This window comes from Phyllobates terribilis, unplaced genomic scaffold (assembly GCF_046119375.1).
Source record: "Phyllobates terribilis strain yellow unplaced genomic scaffold, ASM4611937v1 Scaffold_7__3_contigs__length_470593459, whole genome shotgun sequence".
In the NCBI taxonomy this organism is placed as follows: domain Eukaryota; kingdom Metazoa; phylum Chordata; class Amphibia; order Anura; family Dendrobatidae; genus Phyllobates; species Phyllobates terribilis.
Window position 1 is genome coordinate 455,564,888 of NW_027362767.1, and position 23,833 is coordinate 455,588,720.

Consider the following 23,833-nt stretch of genomic DNA (forward strand, 5'->3'; position numbering starts at 1 on the left):
ATTGTTTTGTTTACTGTAAGTGATGTCTGTATCTGGTATGTAACCCCTTCTCATGTACAGCACCATGGAATCAATGGTGCTATATAAATAATAATAATATACAATGTATCTGTAGAATGTAAGCCCGCAAGGGCAGGGTCCTCCTCCCTCTGTACCCGTCTATCATTGTTAGTTCTTTACTGTAAGTGATATCTGTATCTGGTATGTAACCTCTTCTCATGTACAGCACCATGGAATCAATGGTGCTATATAAATAATAATAATATACAATGTATCTGTAGAATGTAAGCCCGCAAGGGCAGGGTCCTCCTCCCTCTGTACCCGTCTATCATTGTTAGTTCTTTACTGTAAGTGATATCTGTATCTGGTATGTAACCCCTTCTCATCTACAGCGCCATGGAATCAATGGTGCTATATAAATAATAATAATATACAATGTATCTGTAGAATGTAAGCCCCCAGGGGCAGGGTCCTCCTCCCTCTGTACCCGTCTATCATTGTTAGTTTACTGTAAGTGATATCTGTATCTGGTATGTAACCTCTTCTCATGTACAGCACCATGGAATCAATGGTGCTATATAAATAATAATAATATACAATGTATCTGTAGAATGTAAGCCCCCAGGGGCAGGGTCCTCCTCCCTCTGTACCCGTCTATCATTGTTAGTTATTTACTGTAAGTGATATCTGTATCTGGTATGTAACCCCTTCTCATGTACAGCACCATGGAATCAATGGCGCTATATAAATAATAATAATATACAATGTATCTGTAGAATGTAAGCCCCCAGGGGCAGGGTCCTCCTCCCTCTGTACCCGTCTATCATTGTTAGTTACTGTAAGTGATATCTGTATCTGGTATGTAACCCCTTCTCATGTACAGCACCATGGAATCAATGGTGCTATATAAATAATAATAATATACAATGTATCTGTAGAATGTAAGCCCCCAGGGGCAGGGTCCTCCTCCCTCTGTACCCGTCTATCATTGTTAGTTAATGTAAGTGATATCTGTGTCTGGTATGTAACCCCTTCTCATGTACAGCACCATGGCATCAATGGAGCTATATAAATAATAATAATATACAATGTATCTGTAGAATGTAAGCCTCCAGGGGCAGGGTCCTCCTCCCTCTGTACCCGTCTATCATTGTTAGCTCTTTACTGTAAGTGATATCTGTATCTGGTATGTAACCCCTTCTCATGTACAGCACCATGGAATCAATGGCGCAATATAAATAAATCATAATAATAATATGAGGTGCCCATAATACTGTATGGAGGATTATACTATCAGGTCTAAAATGAAAAGTACACAGGACTATGTGGTGCCCATAATACTGTATGGAGGGCTATATGGTGCCCATAATACTGTATGGTGCCTGTAATACTGTATGCTGGACTATACTGTCCGGTCTAAAAGGAAAAGTGCACTTATTACTCTAAGTAGGACTATTTAGTGCCCATAATACTGTATGGGGGACTATGTGGTATTATTATTATTATTATTTATTATTATAGCGCCATTTATTCCATGGCGCTTTACATGTGAAAAAGGGGTATACATAGCAAAAACAAGTACATTAATCTTGAACACAATGTGACAGCGACTGGTACAAGAGGAGCGAGGACCCTGCCCGCGAGGGCTCACAATCTACAAGGGATGGGTGAGGATACAGTAGGTGAGGGTAGAGCTGGTCGTGCAGCGGTATGGTGGAGCGGTGGATACTGCAGGTTGTAGGCTTGTCGGAAGAGGTGGGTCTTCAGGTTCCTTTTGAAGGTTTCCACGGTAGGCGAGAGTCTGATACGTTGGGGTAGAGAGTTCCAGAGTAGAGGGGAAGCATGGGAGAAATCTTGTATACGATTGTGGGAGGAGGAGATAAGAGGGGAGTAGAGAAGGAGATCTTGTGAGGATCGGAGGCTGCGTGTAGGTATGTAACGGGAGCCTAGGTCAGAGATATATGGAGGAGACAGGTTGTGAATGGCTTTGTATGTCATGGTTAGGGTTTGGAACTTGAGTCTCTGAGCAATGGGGAGCCAGTGAAGAGATTGACAGAGAGGAGAGGCCGGGGAATAGCGGGGGGAAAGGTTGATTAGTCGAGCAGTAGAGTTTAGGATAGATTGGAGGGGTGCGAGAGTGTTAGAGGGGAGGCCACAGAGCAGGAGGTTGCAGTAGTCAAGGAGGGAGATGTTGAGGGCGTGCACTAGTGTTTTTGCAGATTCATGGTTGAGGAATGTGCGGATCCGGAAGAGTCGGCAGGAAGTGGAAAGGGCTTGGATATGTGGTGTGAAGGAGAATTCAGAGTCCAGGGTTACCCCAAGGCAGCTAGCTTGAGGGACTGGGGAGAGTGGGCAGCCATTGACGTTGATAGATAGGTCAGTTGGGGGGGTTGAATGAGATGGCGGAAAGATGATGAATTCTGTTTTGTTCATGTTAAGTTTTAGAAATCTGGCAGAGAAGAAGGATGAAATAGCGGACAGACATTGTGGGATTTTGGTTAGTAAGGAGATGATATTGGGTCCAGAGAGGTAGATCTGTGTGTCATCGGCATAGAGGTGATAATGAAAGCCATGAGACTCTATAAGCTGTCCAAGGATGAAGGTGTAGATGGAGAAGAGCAGGGGTCCTAGAACTGAACCTTGGGGGACACCGACAGATAGGGGGCAAGATGAGGAGGCGGTGTGTGAGTGGGAGACACTAAATGTCCGGTCTTTTAGGTATGAGGAGATCCAGGATAGGGCCAAGTCTGTGATGCCGATAGATGAGAGAGTTTGTAGTAAGAGGGAATGGTCCACTGTGTCAAAGGCAGATGACAGGTCTAGGAGGAGGAGGACAGAGTAGTGTCGCTTAGATTTGGCAGTTAGTAGGTCGTTGGTGACTTTAGTCAGTGCAGTTTCAGTAGAATGGTGCGGTCGGAAACCAGATTGTAGGCGGTCAAAGAGGGAGCAGGAGGAGAGGTGGGAGGACAGTTCAAAATGGACGTGTTCTTCCAGTAGTTTTGAGGCATAGGGGAGAAGTGATATGGGGCAATAGCTAAACACAGAGGATGGGTCAAGGGAGGGCTTTTTGAGGATGGGTGTGATTGAGGCATGTTTGAAGCATGAGGGGAAGACACCAGTTGTTAGTGACAGGTTGAAGAGGTGGGCTAGGGCTGGGATGAAGATAGTGGTAAGGTTTGGGATAAGGTGGGACGGGATTGGGTAAAGTTTACAGGTGGTGAGGTGTGATTTGGAGAGTAAGGAGGAAAGTTGATCTTCAGAAACGGTGGAGAAGGTGGTTTTGGAGGAAGGGGGTTGAGTGGGTGTGGGGAGGGGCTGTGGGGGCTTTAGGCAAAAGCTTTGTCTGATGCTGTCAATCTTCTGCTTGAAGAATGAGGCAAAGTCTTCGGCTGAAATAAGAGGAGAGGGAGAAGGCACTGGGGGATGGAGGAGAGAATTGAAGGTGTTGAATAGTTGTTTGGGGTTGTGAGACAGGGAGGATATGAGAGATGCAAAGTATGTTTGTTTTGCTGCAGTGAGTGTGGACTTGAAGGTAGTGAGGGACTGTTTGAATGCGATGAAGTGTTCATGGGAGTGGGACCTTTTCCATCTACGCTCAGCAACCCTGGAGGCCCGTCGCAGTTCTTTAGTTAGGCTGGTGTGCCAGGGTTGTCTGTTGATTGTGCGAGCGTTAGTATTTGTGAGGGGGGCGAACGAATTGAGAGCTGCAGCGGTTGTGGTGTTGTATAAAGTGGCAGCAAATGTAGTGCCCATAATACTGTATGGGGGACTATTTAGTGCCCATAATACTGTATGGAGGACTATGTGGTGCCCATAATACTGTTTGTAGGACTATTTAGTGATTATAATACTGTATGGGGTACTATGTGGTACCCATAATACTGTATGGAGGACTATTTAGTGCCCAAAATACTGTATGGGGGACTATGTGGTACCCATAATACAGTATGGAGGACTATTTAGTGCCCATAATACTGTATGGGGGACTATGTGGTGCCCATAATACTGTATGGAGGACTATGTGGTGCCTATAATACTGTATAGAGGACTATGTAGTGCCCATAATACTGTATAGAGGACTATGTGGTGCCCATAATACTGTATTGGGGACTATGTGGTACCCATAATACTGTATGGAGGACTATTTAGTGCCCAAAATACTGTATGGGGGACTATGTGGTACCCATAATACTGTATGGAGGACTATTTAGTGCCCATAATACTGTATGGGGGACTATGTGGTGCCCATAATACTGTATGGAGGACCATCTGGTGCCCATAATACTGTATAGAGGACTTTGTGGTGCCCATAATACTGTATAGAGGACTATGTGGTGCCCATAATACTGTATGGGGGACTATGTAGTGCCCATAATACTGTATGGATGACTATGTGGTGCCCATAATACTGTATGGAGGACTATGTGGTGTCCATAATACTGTATGGAAGAGGATGTGGGGCCATTATACTGTATGGAGGACTATGTAGTGCCCATAATACAGTATGGAGGACTATGTAGTTCCCATAATACTGTATAGAGGACTATGTGGTGCCCATAATACTGTATGGGGGACTATGTAGTGCCCATAATACTGTATGGAGGACTATTTAGTGCCCATAATACTGTATGGAGGACTATGTGGTGCCCATAATACTGTATAGAGGACTATGTGGTGCCCATAATACAGTATGGGGGACTATGTGGGGCCCATAATACTGTACGGAGGACTATGTAGTCCCCATAACACTGTATGGAGGACTATGTAGTGCCCATAATACTGCACGGAGGACTATGTAGTGCCCATAATACTGTATGGAGGTCTATGTAGAGCCCATAATACTCTATGGGGGACTATTTAGTGCCCATAATACTGTATGGAGGACTATGTGGTGCCCATAATACTGTATGGAGGACTATGTCGTGTCCATAATACTGTATGGAAGATGATGTGGGGCCATTATACTGTATGAAGGACTATGCAGTGCCCATAATACTGTATGGAGGACTATGTAGTGCCCATAATACTGTATGGAGGACTATGTAGTGCCCATTATACTGTATAGAGGACTATTTAGTGCCCATAATACTGTATGGAGGACTATGTAGTACCCATATGTCATGAAAACAACACCCACTCTTGGGTCAGACCTTGCAGCTCTCTGGCGCCCCCTTATCCTGCTGGTCAAACACGGTATTGACAGAGGATAAGCACGGGTGCAGCTGCTCTAATTTATGTCGACTATTGTGGCACGTGATGTGACAGGACGTATATATACCACCAGTTCCTTCCAGGAACGTATATATACCTCCGACCAGCCACCCTCAAACCACAATATCACATAAATACTGGTATACTGCCACCACCGATCGCTTAACAGGTGGATCGGGTACCCGTTAGGTAACGTGAATTAGCGGGTGAGGAACGTGTTTGCTCGACATAGGACAAGAAGAAAGAAACTGGTAAATAATTAATGATTTACTCCCAAAAGGTGGGCAGTGTTTACAAAATATATACAAGATATTATAAAGGAGACGATTTACATGTATGCATAAACAGTTATTAAAATAAAAGGGATAAGTAATAGCAAAACCTGCTTCACAAGGTGATGGTCTCAGATTCTGTGGGGGGGACGGCTCCCCAGAAATTAGACTTGATTCCTTCACGCAGCGTGTAGTGCATGCGTCGGCGTCCCTGGTTGGAATGGGTTGAAAAATGGCCGATCTGGTTTTTAGCAAGCAGCCAAAACTCTGGGGAACACCCCTTATTTACCTTACAAGGGGGCTCGGCTTTGCGAGCCCACCCGGCTGCAGAAGACCTAAAAAATCCTTCAGATTCCATATCTTGGTGTGGGGGGGTCCCACATCCAAGAAGGAGACATCATCTTGACCGTCACCAATATTCATGAAGATAGATATTAAATATGAAACCTCTATGACGCTCAGAATCTCAGAATCCATTATCTCAGTTCCCGGTCATTCCTCAGTTATGCAAGTTATACTATTGTAATGGGCAAAAGGTGAGCATTCAAAAAACGTGGTTCCGATGTTTCTGTCAGACCTGTGCGGGATTAAAATTGGCATAAAACGTTTGTACAATTAAACAATGGGATTTTTTGGAGGGATTTTCCGGTTTGTACCAGCGCTTGCCCTGGACTGAGGTTTTATGGCGGGTCATAAAAATTCCTGGTTTGGGGAAAAGCAAAAGTGAGTTCTATGTCTTCACTTACAAACAGATAGGGGGTGGGTTTTTTTTTTCCTTTTTTAAAACATCTCTCATTTTTAAAAACTCGGGCAAAAATACCTTTTGCCTGACACCTCCCCCTTTTTGACTGCGCTATGGAGGTAGGACCTTCTGGTACTCCTCCAAGCGTATGTCTGGAGGCTCCCCTCGCCGGGACAACCCATCGGCATTGCCATGCTCGCTGCCCTTGCGGTGTTGAACAGTAAAGTCGTACTGCTGGAGGGTGAGGCTCCAGCGTAACAACCTTCTGTTGGCACCTGACATGGTGTGCAGCCAACTCAGGGGGTTGTGGTCAGTCACGACAGTGAAGGAGCGCCCGTACAAGTAAGGCTGTAAGCGGTTGAGGGCCCATACAATGGCCAGGCACTCCTTCTCTATGGTGGAATAGGCCACTTCCCTCGGCAGCAGTTTCCGGCTTAGGTACAACACGGGGTGTTCTTGGTTCCCCGAGTCGACCTGGCTGAGTACAGCACCGAGGCCAAACTCACTGGCGTCGGTCTGTACTAAGAGTGGCCGTGTGCCGTTGACCGCCTTTAGTACAGGAGAGCTGCTCAGGGCAGTCTTCAAAGCCCTAAAGGCCACCTCGCATTCATCCGTCCATTTGACGGAATGGGGTAGGCTCTTCCTGGTGAGGTCTGTCAAGGGCTTCGCAAGGCTACTATAGTCCTGCACAAAGCGTCTATAGTACCCTGCGGTGCCCAAGAAGGACTGCACCTGCTTCTTGGTCCTGGGGGTGGGCCAGGACACGATAGCGTCCACCTTCCCAGGCTCTGGCTTCAGAGTACCCCCACCTACCCGGTGCCCCAGGTAGTGGACCTCGTTCATGCCCATCTGGCACTTTCCCGGCTTGATGGTCAAGCCCGCCTGGTGAATGCGCCCGAGCACCTGCTGCAGATGCTCGAGGTGATCCTCCCAGGTGGGACTGAAGATGGCAATGTCATCCAGGTACGCTACTGCGTACCTCTCCAGTCCCTGGAGCAGGTGGTTGACCATTCGCTGGAACGTGGCAGGGGCATTTTTCATGCCGAAGGGCATGACCGTGGATTCATACAATCCGAAGGGGGTGATAAAGGCGGACTTCTCCTGGGCCCCGGGGCTCAAGGGAATCTGCCAATATCCCCGACTCAAATCCATAATGGAGAGATAGCTCGCGCTGGCTAACCGCTCCAGCAGCTCCTCAATGCGTGGCATTGGTTGTGCGTCAGAGGCGGTGATAGCGTTGAGCCCCCTGTAGTCCACACAGAACCGGGTGGTCCGGTCCTTCTTAGGCACCAGGACTACAGGTGAGGCCCACGCGCTCTTGGACCGCTTAATCACCCCCAACTGCAGCATCTCCTCGACCTCCTGGCGCATGACATGCTGCACCTCGTCGGAGATTCGATAGGCTGTCCGCCGGAGTGGGGCATGATTCCCGGTGTCCACTTCATGGACCGCCACTTCAGTCCTGCCAGACAGGTTAGTGAACACTGCTTGGAAGGGTTTCAGCACTGCTTGCATCTGAGACCTCTGGTCTGCGGATAGCAAGTCGCTTAGCTCTACATCCTCTAGGGACCCGCTGGCCTTCGCTTGGGCGAGCATGTCCAAGAGGGGGTCATCCTCCCCATCCTCGGGCAGGTTGCAGACCGGTAGGACGCAGGTTCCACGTTCTTGATGAGCCTTCATCATATTAACGTGAAACGCCTTCCGCCTACCCCGCTCGTGGTCAAGTGTGATCACGTAGGTGACCGGGTTGAGCTGTTGGTGAATGACGTACGGGCCTTCCCAGGCCGCCTGAAGCTTGTCCTTTGGTACGGGGACCAGCACCCACACCTTCTGACCCACCTGGTAGGTCCGTTCTCGGGCGTTCTGGTCGTACCAATGCTTCTGGTCAGCCTGGGCTTGCGCCATGTTGTCATGCACCAACTGCGTCAAGGTCTGCATCTTGTCACGGAAGCGCATGACATACTCCACGATGGACACTCCTGGGGAGCTCGGCTCTTCTTCCCAGAATTCCCTTATCAACCCAAGGGGTCCTCAGACACGCCTGCCATACAGGAGCTCAAAGGGGGAGAACCCCGTCGAGGCCTGTGGAACCTCTCTGTAAGCAAATAGCAGGTGTGGGAGGTAACGCTCCCAGTCGCGACCCTGGGTCTCAACCAGCATTTTTAACATCTGTTTGAGGGTACCGTTGAATCGCTCACACAAACCATTGGTCTGTGGGTGATACTCACTCGATACCAGATGCTGCACCTGCATTTTCTTACATAGGGCCTCCATTAAGCGTGACATGAACTGAGTCCCCTGGTCGGTAAGCATCTCCCTGGGAAATCCTACTCGCGAAAAGATGGCCAAGAGGGCGTCCGCCACCTTATCCGCCCTAATTGAGGACAGGGCTACTGCCTCCGGATACCGGGTAGCATAGTCTACCACGGTAAGGATGAAACGTTTTCCAGAGCTGCTGGGTGTGGCCAGTGGTCCCACAATGTCCACAGCAATCCTCTGGAAAGGCTCTTCTATCACTGGCAAAGAGATCAGGGGGGCTTTGGGGGACGGCCCTGACTTTCCCACTCTTTGACACGTGGTACAGGAGCGACAGTAGTTCACCACATCTGTCCTCATTTTGGGCCAATAAAAGTGATGAGACAGCCGGGCCTTGGTTTTGCTAACCCCCAAGTGTCCAGCGAGTGGAATTTCATGGGCGATCCGCAACAACTCGTCCCTGAATTGGTAGGGGACGACCAGCTGTCTTTCCCTCAGCCACTCCTGTTGGGGTGTACAGGGAACTGTCTCCCGGTACAACCTCCCTTGGTCCCAGAATACCCTCTCCTTATCAGACTCGGAGGTGGGCTTCTCAGCGAGGCTCCTTAACGTCTCCAGGCTAGCATCTGAGTGCAGAGCTGCCTGAAACCCCTGGCTGGAGGAAGCCAGAAGTGAGGTTAAGGCCACGTCCTCACTAGGACCCTCTGGGACCGGCTCTGGGTCCATACCTGATCCTGTTATTCCTCTGTCCGAGGAGGGTCCAGAAGGCAGGGCGTTACTTGCATTCTGGGCACTCTGACTGCGGGTAACAGCGGCTATATAGGCCGTCTCCCCGGCGAATAACACCGTCTCATTAGCCTGAGAGGCCATGAGAACTACTTCTCCATCATCCTCCATTACCTCAGGCACAGTGCTACGTATGCGGCAGCTACCATCAGCCAGGTCACCTTCTGTTGTGACACTGGTCACTGGCACAGCACCACCTGCTTCATGGTCCTCGTGCCTCTCCCCATTACCCTTGGCACTGACATTTGCTCCTGCTAGGGGATCCTCAGCAACATCACCCCGCAGAGTGACATGGCTGAGTTCTCCTGCACCTTCCAATACAACAACATCATCATCATCATCATCACCATCATCATGTAAAGCATTGACATTCACATTATTAGCATTAACCTTACCAACCGTATCAGATCGGGGAGGGGTGTCAGGGACATAATAAGCAAACATCCTCCCCAGATCAGTTCCCAACAAAACATTTGCAGGTAGGTTTTTGGATACTCCCACTTCCTTCACCCCACTCCCCGCACCCCAATCAATAAAAACCCGGGCCATGGGCAAGGGGCATCGGACGCCCCCAATCCCAGTGACAGTCAGGGTCTTTCCTGGAATAAGCGCTTCAGGGGACACCAGTTCGGGTCGGATGAGGGTTCGTTCGGCCCCAGTGTCCTTGAGGCCTACAGTGAGAGTGTTCCCCACCCTGACAGACTGAAAGTTTTCACAGGCCCTTCCAACCGGCCCTCCCACCAAAAGAACTGAGGCATTAGGCCCTGGGACCTTGGATGGGGGGTTCTTCCTCTGCTTCTCTGGGCAAGTGGCACTGAGATGACCAGTCTGGTTGCAGGAATAACACCTGCGGGCATCAGATGCAGGCAGGGCCTTGGCAACGGGAAAAAGGCCTCCGGAAGGTCGGCTGGCAGGGGCAGGGATGGTGGTTGATGGCTTTCCCCCTTTCCAGCTGGCGACGACCGGCTTCCGCACCTCTGGTCTCCGGTTGGCCTCGTAGGTGTCTGCGATCTGCGCTGCTTTATCGGCATCAGGTTGCTCCCGATACATTACGAACTGCCGTACCTCAGTCGGACACAGATGCAGGAACTGGTCTTTCACCATCAGGTCCTTTAGCTGCTCAAAGGTGGTCGCTGACAGTCCTTGGATCCACTGCTCAAAGTTGATTCTGAGCCCGTCTACCACATCGCTGTAGGTGTCATGTGGTCCACGTTGGAGGGTTCTGAATTTTTTCCGGTAAACCTCCGGAGTCAGCTGGTACTTTTTTATCAGGGCCTGTTTAACGGCCTCATAGTCTCCATCCTGCTCTCGAGGGAGGGAAGCAAACACCTCCAAAGCTTTTCCTCGGAGCCCTGGAGTCAAATATCTTGCCCATTGGTCCATGGGCAGCTGATACTGCCTGCAGGCCTTTTCAAAGCCTCGCAGAAATGTGTCCAAGTCCCCATCCTTTTCCATCACAGGGAAGTGCTCAGGACGAGGTTTAAAGCAGCTGGCACTGTTGGACTCACGGGTCTGCGTAGAGGGCGACTCCTTCTGAATCCGGGCTAGCTCCAGCTGGTGTTGTCGGTCAGCTTGTCGCTCAGCAGCCTCTCGGTCAGCTTGTCGCTCAGCCCGCTCCTGGAATTTCAGGATCAGCTCCAGTCGTCCATCATGATTGTCTGTGGCGAGCTCCTCCAAGGCCATCTGCAGGTGGGGGTCCACACTACCCTGGTTGCGGGTATGGCTGGCAATCACAGGTTGGACCCCTGCAGCAGCGCCATCCGGGCCCTGGCTGGCCGCCCCCTCATCAGGGCTCTGCTGTTGGACGGGCTCTGCAGCATCTTGTAACAGTTCAGAAATCATTTGTTCTTTGCTTTTGCCGTGGGGGTCAATGCCTTTGGTTATACATATTCCAGTAAGAGTGTCCTTTTTCTGCTGGTGATACCAGGACTCCCCAACTACGACCATGATCACCAAAATAAAAATAGAAAAGAAAAAGCGAAGAAGGGTAGGGGTAACTGCTACACATACAGTATTGTCTCAGATCTAATAAACACTGAGTTCGATCTTCAAAACTTTTGTGCAAGTTTTTAGTGAGAGGAATGATTGCTCAAACCAGATCACTAATGTCCTATGATCCCACCGCTTGCCACCAATTTGTCACGATAACAACACCCACTCTTGGGTCAGACCTGGCAGCTCTCTGGCGCCCCCTTATCCTGCTGGTCAAACACGGTATTGACAGAGGATAAGCACGGGTGCAGCTGCTCTAATTTATGTCGACTATTGTGGCACGTGATGTGACAGGACGTATATATACCACCAGTTCCTTCCAGGAACGTATATATACCTCCGACCAGCCACCCTCAAACCACAATATCACATAAATACTGGTATACTGCCACCACCGATCGCTTAACAGGTGGATCGGGTACCCGTTAGATAACGTGAATTAGCGGGTGAGGAACGTGTTTGCTCGACATAGGACAAGAAGAAAGAAACTGGTAAATAATTAATGATTTACTCCCAAAAGGTGGGCAGTGTTTACAAAATATATACAAGATATTATAAAGCAGACAATTTACATGTATGCATAAACAGTTATTAAAATAAAAGGGATAAGTAATAGCAAAACCTGCTTCACAAGGTGATGGTCTCAGATTCTGTGGGGGGACGGCTCTCCAGAAATTAGACTTGATTCCTTCACGCAGCGTGTAGTGCATGCGTCGGCGTCCCTGGTTGGAATGGGTTGAAAAATGGCCGATCTGGTTTTTAGCAAGCAGCCAAAACTCTGGGGAACACCCCTTATTTACCTTACAAGGGGGCTCGGCTTTGCGAGCCCACCCGGCTGCAGAAGACCTAAAAAATCCTTCAGATTTCATATCTTGGTGTGGGGGGGTCCCACATCCAAGAGGGAGACATCATCTTGACCGTCACCAATATTCATGAAGATAGATATTAAATATGAAACCTCTATGACGCTCAGACGCTCAGAATCCATTATCTCAGTTCCCGGTCCTTCCTCAGTTATGCAAGTTATACTATTGTAATGGGAAAAAGGTGAGCATTCAAAAAACGTGGTTCCGATGTTTCTGTCAGACCTGTGCGGGATTAAAATTGGCATAAAACGTTTGTACAATTAAACAATGGGATTTTTTGGAGGGATTTTCCGGTTTGTACCAGCGCTTGCCCTGGACTGAGGTTTTATGGCGGGTCATAAAAATTCCTGGTTTGGGGAAAAGCAACAGTGAGTTCTATGTCTTCACTTACAAACAGATAGGGGGTGGGTTTTTTTTTTCCTTTTTTAAAACATCTCTCATTTTTAAAAACTCGGGCAAAAATACCTTTTGCCTGACACCATAATACTGTATGGAGGAGTATTTAGTGCCCATAATACTGTATGGAGGACTATGTAGTGCCCATAATACTGTATGGAGGACTATGTAGTGCCCATTATATTGTATGGAGGACTTAGTGGTACCCATAATACTGTATGGAGGACTATGTGGTGCCCATAATACAGTGTGCAGGACAATGTAGTGGCCATAATACTGTATGGAGGACTATGTAGTGCCCATAATACTGTATGGAGGACTATTTAGCGCCCATAATACTGTATGGAGGACTATGTGGTGTCCATAATACTGTATGGAAGACAATGTGGGGCCATTATACTGTATGGGGGACTACGTAGTGCCCATAATACTGTGTGGAGGACTATGTAGTGGCCATAATACTGTATGGAGGACTATGTAGTGCGCATTATACTGTATGGAGGACTATTTAGTGCCCATAATACTGTATGGAGGACTCTGTAGTGCCCATAATACTGTATGGAGGACTATTTAGTGCCCATAATACTGTATGGAGGACTATGTAGTGCCCATTATATTGTATGGAGGACTATGTGGTACCCATAATACTGTATGGAGGACTATGTGGTGCCCATAATACAGTATGGAAGACTATGTAGTGCCCATAATACTGTATGGAGGACTATGTAGTGCCCATTATATTGTATGGTGGACTATTTAGTGCCCATAATACTTTATGGGGGTCTATTTAGCACACATAATACTGTATGGAGGACTATGTGGTACCCATAATACTGTATGGAGAACTATGTGGTGCCCATAATACTGTATGGAGGACTATGTAGTGCCCATAATACTGTATGGAGGAATATGTAGTGCCCATTATACTTTATGGAGGACTATGTAGTGCCCATAATACTGTATGGGGGACTATTTAGTGCCCATAATACTGTATGGAGGACTATGTGGTGCCCATAATACTGTATGGAGGACTATGTGGTGTCCATAATACTGTATGGAAGACGATGTGGGGCCATTATACTGTATGGAGGACTATGTAGTGCCCATAATACTGTATGGCGGACTATGTAGTGCCCATAATACTGTATGGAGGACTATGTAGTGCCCATTATACTGTATAGAGGACTATTTAGTGCCCATAATACTGTATGGAGGACTATTTAGTGCCCATAATACTGTATGGAGGACTATTTAGTGCCCATAATACTGTATGGAGGACTATGTGGTGCCCATAATACTGTATAGAGGACTATGTGGTGCCCATAATACTGTATGGGGGACTATGTAGTGCCCATAATACTGTATGGAGGACTATTTAGTGCCCATAATACTGTATGGAGGACTATGTGGGGCCCATAATACTGTATAGAGGACTATGTAGTCCCCATTACACTGTATGGAGGACTATGTAGTGCCCATAATACTGTATGGAGGACTATGTAGTGCCCATAATACTGTATGGAGGATTATGTAGTGCCCATAATACTGTATGGGGGACTATTTATTGCCCATAATACTCTATGGAGGACTATGTGGTGTCCATAATACTGTATGGAGGACTATGTGGTGTCCATAATACTGTATGGAAGATGATGTGAGGCCCATTATTGTGTATGGAGGACTATGTAGTGCCCATGATACTGTATGGAGGACTATGTAGTGCCCATAATACTGTATGGAGGACTATGTGGTGCCCATTATACTGTATAGAGGACTATTTAGTGCCCATAATACCGTATGGAGGACTATGTAGTGCCCATAATACTGTATGGAGGACTTTGTGGTACCCATAATACTGTATGGAGGACTATGTGGTGCCCATAATACAGTATGCAGGACTATGTAGTGCCCATAATACTGTATGGAGGACTATGTAGTGCCCATAATACTGTATGGAGGACTATTTAGTGCCCATAATGTAATGCACACGCCCAGACTGACTGGCGTGTGCGTGTTTAGTGGTTCCACTGTGCCATGAACCGGAGAGTGCTTGGAGGGGCGTAACTAAGTATCTGCTCGATCCGACCAAGGTCGCACGACGGCATACGACGCCAGTGCACCAGGGAGGAACCGAGCAAAGGGACCAGGATCTACTCCAGGTCAGACTCCGGACACGGCTGTTGACCCACACTGGGGAATACAGGAACAGGCAGGCTAAAGCGCAGGCTGGGTAGGGTCCAATACAGACTGGGAGACGAGTTCAGAGCCGCAGATGCGGTAATCAAACAGAGTAAAGCGAAACCACAGGTGCGGTAGACAAGGCTGAGCAGAGCAAAACAGCAGACGCGGTAGACAGGGCTGAGCAGAGTGAAACAGCAGACGCGGTGGACAAAGCTGAGCAGAGCAAAACCGCAGACGCGGTAGACAAGGCTGAGCAGAGCAAAACCGCAGACGCGGTGGACAAGGCTGAGCAAAGCGAAACCGCAGAGGCGGTGGACAGGGCTGAGCAAAGCGAAACCGCAGACGCGGTGGACAAAGCACAGCAGAGCGAAACCGCAGACGCGGTGGACAAGGCTGAGCAGAGCGAAACCGCAGACGTGGTGGACAAGGCTGAGCAGAGCGAAACCGCAGACGCGGTGGACAAGGCTGATCAGAGCAAAACCGCAGACGCGGTGGACAAGGCTGAGCAGAGCAAAACCGCAGACGCGGTAGACAAGGCTGAGCAGAGCAAAACCGCAGACGCGGTGGACAAGGCTGAGCAAAGCGAAACCGCAGACGCGGTGGACAGGGCTGAGCAAAGCGAAACCGCAGACGCGGTGGACAAGGCAGAGCAGAGCGAAACCACAGACGCGGTGGACAAGGCTGAGCAGAGCGAAACCGCAGATGCGTTGGACAAGGCTGAGCAGAGCGAAACCGCAGACGCGGTGGACAAGGCTGAGCAGAGCAAAACCGCAGACGCGGTAGACAAGGCTGAGCAGAGCAAAACCGCAGACGTGGTGGACAAGGCTGAGCAAAGCGAAACCGCAGACGCGGTGGACAAGGCTGAGCAAAGCGAAACCGCAGACGCGGTGGACAGGGCTGAGCAAAGCGAAACCGCAGACGCGGTGGACAGGGCTGAGCAAAGCGAAACCGCAGAAGCGGTGGACAAGGCTGAGCAGAGCGAAACCGCAGACGCGGTGGACAAGGCTGAGCAAAGCGAAACCGCAGACGCGGTAGACAAAGCTGAGCAGAGCGAAACCGCAGACGCGGTAGACAAGGCTGAGCAGAGCGAAACCGCAGACGCGGTGGACAGGGCTGAGATAAATCGCCGAAGAGGTAAACAAAGACAAAGCAAAGGGGACAGGGCTCTGTTTACACGGAACAGACTGGAAAAGAATGGCAGAACCAGATACACACAAGGTACTTGCAAAGAAGTAGCGAAAGGACTCCAACTCACAAACGGAAGTACAATGACAACGAGCAGAAGTTAGGTGCAGGTTCAGACTCTACAGAAAAAGAGAGCAAACGGACATAAAGACAAAACAGGTAAGAAGCTAGGAGACAGTTCAGACAAGAACAGTTACTGCAGCAAAATGCAGGAACGAGCCTAGGTAAAGCCAAGTGCTGGTTCAGACACTGCAGAAAAAGGGAACAAACGGACATAAAGACAAAACAGGTAAGAAGCTAGGAGACAGTTCAGACAAGAACAGTTACTGCAACAAAATGCAGGAACGAGCCTAGGTAAAGCCAAGTGCTGGTTCAGACACTGCAGAAAAAGGGAACAAATGGACATAAAGACAAAACAGGTAGGAAGCTAGGAGACAGTTCAGACAGGAACTGTACTGCAACAAATACAGGAGCGAGTCTGGGTATGCGGCCCCCAGAGGGCGAGACGAACAGGCTAGGAGCGTGTTCAGACAGGCCTGGAAATACAGCCTGAGGAAGGCAGACAGACAGCAGGCTAGAGTACACAGACAGGACACAGTTCAGACACGGGAACTGATACCGCAAGGCAGGAAACATAGACAGGACCTGGCACATCAGTAACAAGAAGCCAACAGACAGAACAAGATGCTCAGGCCTGGATTCCAAGAAGGAGCTGGTTTAAATACCAGGTGACAGACAGCAATAGGCTGAGGATGCATTAGGGGTGTGTCTGCAGCAGCTACAAGAATCAGGAAGTTCGGCAGGCATCGCCCTAAACAGCAAGAGCAAAGCAAAGCAGACAACATGGAAAGAAGCCAGAGTGGCAGTCTGGACTGGAGATCAAGTACGCGCTCTTGCACAGTGGGAGATGGACCACTATGCAAGGACGCCTCCAGGTATGTTACACATAATACTTATGGGGGACTATTTAGCGCCCATAATACTGTATGGAGGACTATGTGGTGTCCATAATACTGTACAGAGGACTATGTGGTGCCCATTATACTGATTATACTGTACGGAGGACTATGTGGCGCCCATTATACTGTATAGAGGACTATGTGGGCCCATTATTCTGTATGGAGGACTATGTGGGGCCATTATACTGTACGGAGGACTATGTGGGGCCCATTATACTGTATGGAGGACTATGTGGGCCCATTATTCTGTATGGAGGACTATGTGGGGCCATTATACTGTATGGAGGACTATGTGGGGCCATAATACTGTATGGAGGACTATGTAGTGCCCATAATACTGTATGGAGGACAATGTAGTGCCCATTATACTGTATGGAGGACTATGTAGTGCCCATAATACTGTATGGAGGACTATTTAGTGCCCATAATACTTTATGGGGGACTATTTAGCGCCCATAATACTGTATGGAGGACTATGTGGTGTCCATAATACTGTATGGAAGACGATGTGGGGCCATTATACTGTATGGGGGACTATGTAGTGCCCATAATACTGTATGGAGGACTATGTAGTGCCCATAATACAGTATGGAAGACTATGTAGTGCCCATTATACTGTATGGAGGACTATGTAATGCCCATAATACTGTATGGAGGACTATGTAGTGCCCATAATACTGTATGGAGGACTATGTAGGGCCCATAATACTGTATGGAAGACTATGTAGTGCCCATTATACTGTATGGAGGACTATTTAATGTCCATAATACTGTATGGAGGACTATGTAGTGCCCATAATACTGTATGGAAGACTATGTAGTGCCCATTATACTGTATGGAGGACTATTTAATGTCCATAATACTGTATGGGGGACTATGTAATGCCCATAATACTGTATGGAGGACTATGTAGTGCCCATAACACTGTATGGAGGACTATGTAGTGCCCATAATACTGTATGGAAGACTATGTAGTTCCCATTATACTGTATGGAGGACTATTTAATGTCCATATTTCTGTATGGAGGACTATGTAGTGCCCATAATACTGCATGGAAGACTATGTAGTGCCCATTATACTGTATGGAGGACTATTTAATGTCCATAATACTGTATGGAGGACTATGTAGTGCCCATAATAGTGTATGGAAGACTATGTAGTGCCCATTATACTGTATGGAGGACTATTTAGTGCCCATAATACTGTATGGAGGACTATGTAATGCCCATAATACTGTATGGAGGACTAATTAGTGTCCTTAATACTGTATGGAGGACTATGTAGTGCCCATTATACTGTATGGAGGACTATTTAATGTCCATAATACTGTATGGGGGACTATTTAATGCCCATAATACTGTATGGTGTACTATACGAGACAACTATGCATAGCCAAAACGAACATCATTCATAGCGGGGTGGATCACTGGCCAACCTTGGGCAGCGCATCCCCCCTTGTTTTGAAACAATGACTGTCAAAAAACATGAGAATAAGTAGGAGAATAAGACAGATAAACTGGTATATACGCACATAGTTACATAGTTACATAGTTTATAAGGCCGAAAAAAGAGAAGCGTCCATCTAGTTCAGCCTATTTCTCGTGCACTGCAGCTATTCCGCAGCGTTGATCCAGGGGAAGGCAAAAAAAACCCATGCGGTATAGGTCAATCTACATCACTGAGGAAAAACTCACTTCCCGACTCCAGTCTGGCAGTCAGATTAAATCCCTGGATTAATTAACTATCACTAAGCATAAGATGTAATTTTATTGTTCTCAAGAAAGGCGTCCAGGCCTCTCTTGAACTCATTAAGTGAGTTGGACATCACCACTTCCTCTCCCAGAGAGTTCCAGAGTCTCACGGCTCTGACCGTAAAGAATCCCCTTCTATGCTGGTGCAGGAACCTCCTTTCCTCCAGACGCATAGTGTGCCCCCTCGTCTTTGTCACCATCCTTGGTATAAACAGGTCATGGGAGAGAAATAATTTTATTAGATATCTATTCTGAAAAAGAGTGAAAAGGAGACAGTATAGAAGGTGGAAGCAAGGCGAAATACATACAAATGTATCTAGCCCCATGATAGGGCTGTTAACAGGGGCAAGTAATATAAGAGGACTATGTGGTGTCCATAATACTGTATGGAAGACGATGTGGGGCCATTATACTGTATGGAGGACTATGTGGTATCCATTATACTGTATGGAAGACGATGTGGGGCCATTATACTGTATGGGGGACTATGTGGTGCCCATAATACTGTATTGAAGATGATGTGGGGCCATTATACTGTATGGAGGACTATGTGGTGTCCATTATACTGTATGGAAGACGATGTTGGGCCATTATACTGTATGGGGGACTATGTGGTGCCCATAATACTCTATGGAAGATGATGTGGGGCCATTATACTGTATGGAGGACTATTGATGCATTGATTATCAATGTCTCTTGATTAGCTACTCACGTACTTGTGAGACACTTCAGGCTATTTGGGCATAGTGCAATAATGGGATTTTGGGAACATGTGTATTTCTGACATGGTGTTCTTATGTATGTATTGCTTAGAGATTGTATGCTTATATTACTTGCCCCTGTTAACAGCCCTATCATGGGGCTAGATACATTTGTATGTATTTTGCCTTGCTTCCACCTTCTATACTGTCTCCTTTTCACTCTTTTTCAGAATAGATATCTAATAAAATTATTTTGTACGTATATACCAGTTTATCTGTCTTATTCTCCTACTTATTCTCATGGAGGACTATACTGTCTGGTCTAAAAGTAAAACCTTTGAATCCCCCAGGGTCGGCACTGTACACTGCGAGGATTCGCCGCTTTCTGAGCTTTTGTAGAATTTACTATAGATATCGCTCATGTAATGTAAGAAGTGAAATCTTCGGCATTGTACTGTATATATATATTTCTCTGCGGTATCTGTGCATCATGAATCATGGTATGTGTTAAAGGGGCCACTGAGACTCTTTTGCCCATGAAGACCTGGAGCCGGCGCTGTGTATATACACCTTCGATTCCAATGCATGGAAAATATGTCGTGGGGTTTGGTACTCAGCCGCGGTTCATGTAGGAACAGGAAACGTTTTCATAGTAATGTTCTGGCAGGTTTATTCTGACTTCATAAACCGCTTAGCATAGGCGAATAAAAAGACAGCCCTTTCCGGCACAAAGGGAAAACATAAGCAAAATGTCCATGCAATGGTGCAGGTTCGCCCGCTAGAGGTCAGTATCCAATTCTCACGGCCTTAGCACAGACCAACACACTGGAGATCCACATGTCTCCAGACACAGACACCAAATGAGACACTTGCCTCCATTTTAGTTACAACAAACCAGGCCCCAGGGTGGGTATATGTGAACAGCCACTCCCACCTATTGCTTATGGCTGCTCGTAAAAACCGGCCCTGATACGCCCTATTACCCTCTCAGCACTATGTGTGCTGGAGCATGCTTTCCCAGCTTTAGCACTATGTGTGCTGGAGCATGCTTTCCCGGCTTTAGCACTATATGTGCTGGAGCATGCTTTCCCGGCTTTACATCCCTGAAGTAGCCAAACTCAGTGATACATATCTCCCCTCATGGACATGTCCGGCAGCCATCTTACAATGTATATACCCCCATGTGGTCACTGCGAATTCCACGATAATCCAAGAGAGATTATTAGCTGCCACCACCAGTCGTGTTTAATCAGGCTGACAGGCGCGGTTTACAGAACAAAAGGAACAGAACTATTACATTTTATATTTAATCCAAAGGAGGCCGTGTTTATAAAAAATATACAATAGATTTTACAAAGGGGACAAAATAATACAGAATATACAGTTACTGAAAATAAAAGGGATTAGCAAAAGAAACTTACTACGCCGATCACTGAGATAATTCAGCTAGTGGATGGAAGCAATAGAACATGCTTGGTTAACGGGATAAAGCCTACACTGACATGTATCTTCCTCATCTTTGAACTCAGATCATAATTTGCCTTGATCTTTTATGTACAGTTGCACACCTGAGTTACACCCACACACCCCTCCGAGATTACCTCACATCGGCTGTCCTCAGCCCTTCAGGATTATATGAAAATCCCACTTATGCGATAAATCCTCTCCAGTTGATCGCAGAAGTTCGAGATCGCTGCCGTATTTTTTATTGCTATTTTACCGTTACCCAGAGACCAAACATTACAGGGCTGCTGTCAGCAATTGTCCCATTATCAATTTGTGGCCTGTAGGCAGGGGTTATAGTTAGGAAAAAATATACATTTTCTTCCCTGATTCGTACTGACGCTGAAAATGTATGTCTCATCAATATCGGATTTATACAAACTTCAATATTCAATATTTTCTTTCGGAAACATCCAGGCTACCACAGATGTGTTTAGTGTAAATATATGACCTTTCCCCTGAAAGGACAATGTATTTCCTTGGAACAAAAGGCTTCCTGCCTTAATCACCTGTTCAATCTATAGCTCTTTGCCTATGCACAATAGACATCCGCGTTAGTATTACCACGGTCTTTTTGTCCCAAAAAGAGCTCTTGCATGTTAACTAAGCTGGTTCACTATTCGGCCACATCCAATTTCCTACTTGTATTAGTCTATTGTCTAAGTCTAGGAGATTGCAAGCTCTTGCTTCCTTACTGGAAATTGGTGTGAGAGGAAAAAGAAGGGAGGGGGGGGATGTCCCTCTCTAGTGTGGCTACAGAGAATTTAATATTTTCTATGACAAGGTTCAATGGCCCCCATCTTGGAATATATAAGATACAGGATAGCTTTTATGTTTGGACATAACCCTTTAAGTTTTTAGGAAGACAGAGGTGAATAATAAAACAAATATGTATCTACAATGTCTCAGAGTAACTTTGTTAACAGTGACCACTTGAGTCCATCTTGCATCATGATAACTGACTTGTGATTAGTGGCTGAAGACCACGCAGCCACTTCTTCTCTTTGACAGATGAAGCTCATTCTATTGGAGCCTGGAGGGTCTTTACCCACACAAAGTGCCATCCGTCTGTGTTCCCCGTGTTGTAGGGTTTCTACATAACAGTAACAAGCTTGTGACTCCATATGACAATGACCGTTCCAAAATCCTTCTCTGACCTTGAAACTCAAATTCATCAATTCATATTTCTGAAACCATGGATGATTTTCCTGTGGACAATGGTCTTTGCTGTTGGAAATCCCACAGCTTTACGGTTCCCATAATGTTCTCATCCACCTGTATGGAGCATTACTATTTCTCTATATGGCGCCAATTTTCTGTGAAGGTATTCAGAGTTATTGTCTTTCAGATGCCGATATGTTCACATATAGACTGGTGTAGCCAGGGGCGTACATAGAAGTCATGGGGCCCCATAGCAGAAGCTCTAATTGGTCCCCCCCACAAAAAATAAATAAATATTTGTCTGTGTCACAGAAGAGCAGATCTCACAACTTTCCAGCCTTTACATAGTAATTTTCCTCCAGCTGATGTCCCAGATTCCTCTTTCATTGCCCCATAAAGTATGATGCCAACAAAAGTGCCCCCCAAACAGTATGATACCCCTATGGTGCATTCCTCCACATGCACAGTATAATGACCCTATTGTACCCCACTTCAACTCCCACGGCAAAGTATGATGACCCCAACACAGTATAATCCCCCAGCTGTGAACCCCACAGAGCCCTCCATACACTCTCATGGCCCCCGCACAGCCCTCCAAACAGTATAATGGCCCCCACACAAACCTTCACACTGTATAATTGCTTTCATACAGTATAATGGCCCCCTACATAGCCCTCAAATATTATAATGGCCCAACATAGCCTTCCATATAGTATAATACACCACCGATAATCTTCCATATAGTATAATGCGCCCCCATAATCCTCCATATAGTATAATGCTCCCCCCATAATCCTCCATATAGTATAATGCGCCCCCATAATCCTCCATATAGTATAATGCGCCCCCCATAATCCTCCATATAGTATAATGAACTTCCCATGGTCCTCCATAGAATATAATGCACTCCCCATAGTCCTCCATACAGTATATTACACACCCCATAGGGTAAAATGCAGCCCCCATATAGTATAATGCACACCACAGTCCTGCAGTATTATGGGCACCACGTACTCACTGATTTTAAAATACCGTATATTTTAAATAAACTTACCCGAATATAAGCCGATGCCCCTAATTTTACCACATAAAAATGGGAAAACCTACTGACTTGAGTATAAGCCTAGGGTGGGAAATGCAGCAGCAGCTAAATTTCCCATCATGGTATGTGTGGCCCCCTCAATCCCACAATCCCTGGTATCTGTGGCCCCCACAATCCCTGGTATGTGTGGCCTCCTCAATCCCCCAATCCCTGGTATGTGTGGCCCCCTCAATTCCACAATCCCTGGAATGTGTAGCCTCCTCAATCCCCCAATCCTGGTTTGTGTGGCCTCCTCAATCCCCCTATCCTGGTATGTGTGGCCTCCTCAATCCCCCAATCCTGGTGTGGCCTCCTCAATCCCCAAATCCTGCTATGTGTGGCCTCCTCAATCCCCCAATCCTGGTATGTGTGGCCTCCTCAATCCCCCAATCCTGGTATGTGTGGCCCCCTCATCCCCCAATCACTGCACACAAAACAATAAACACTTGTACTCACCTTCCTTCCTCACCTCTGCTCCAGCGCTGAGTCCTGTCTGCAGCAGCTCATGTCGGCATCTGAACAGCGCGCGCTCTCAGAAGCCGAGGTGAGCTGCTGCCAGCACATTCACTCTTCTCCACGCCGAGACTATGGATGTGAAGAAGTGTGAATATGCTTTCTCTTTAGCAGTGGGCACTGACAGGAGCCGCGGCTCAGCGCACCTCCGTGCCCACTGCTGAAGAGAATGAATATTCCCTCTTCTCCACGCCCATGGGAGTGGAGAAGAGGGAATATTCATGTCCCTTTAGCAGTGGGCACACGAGGTAGCTGCGGCAGGGGCTACTGCGTGT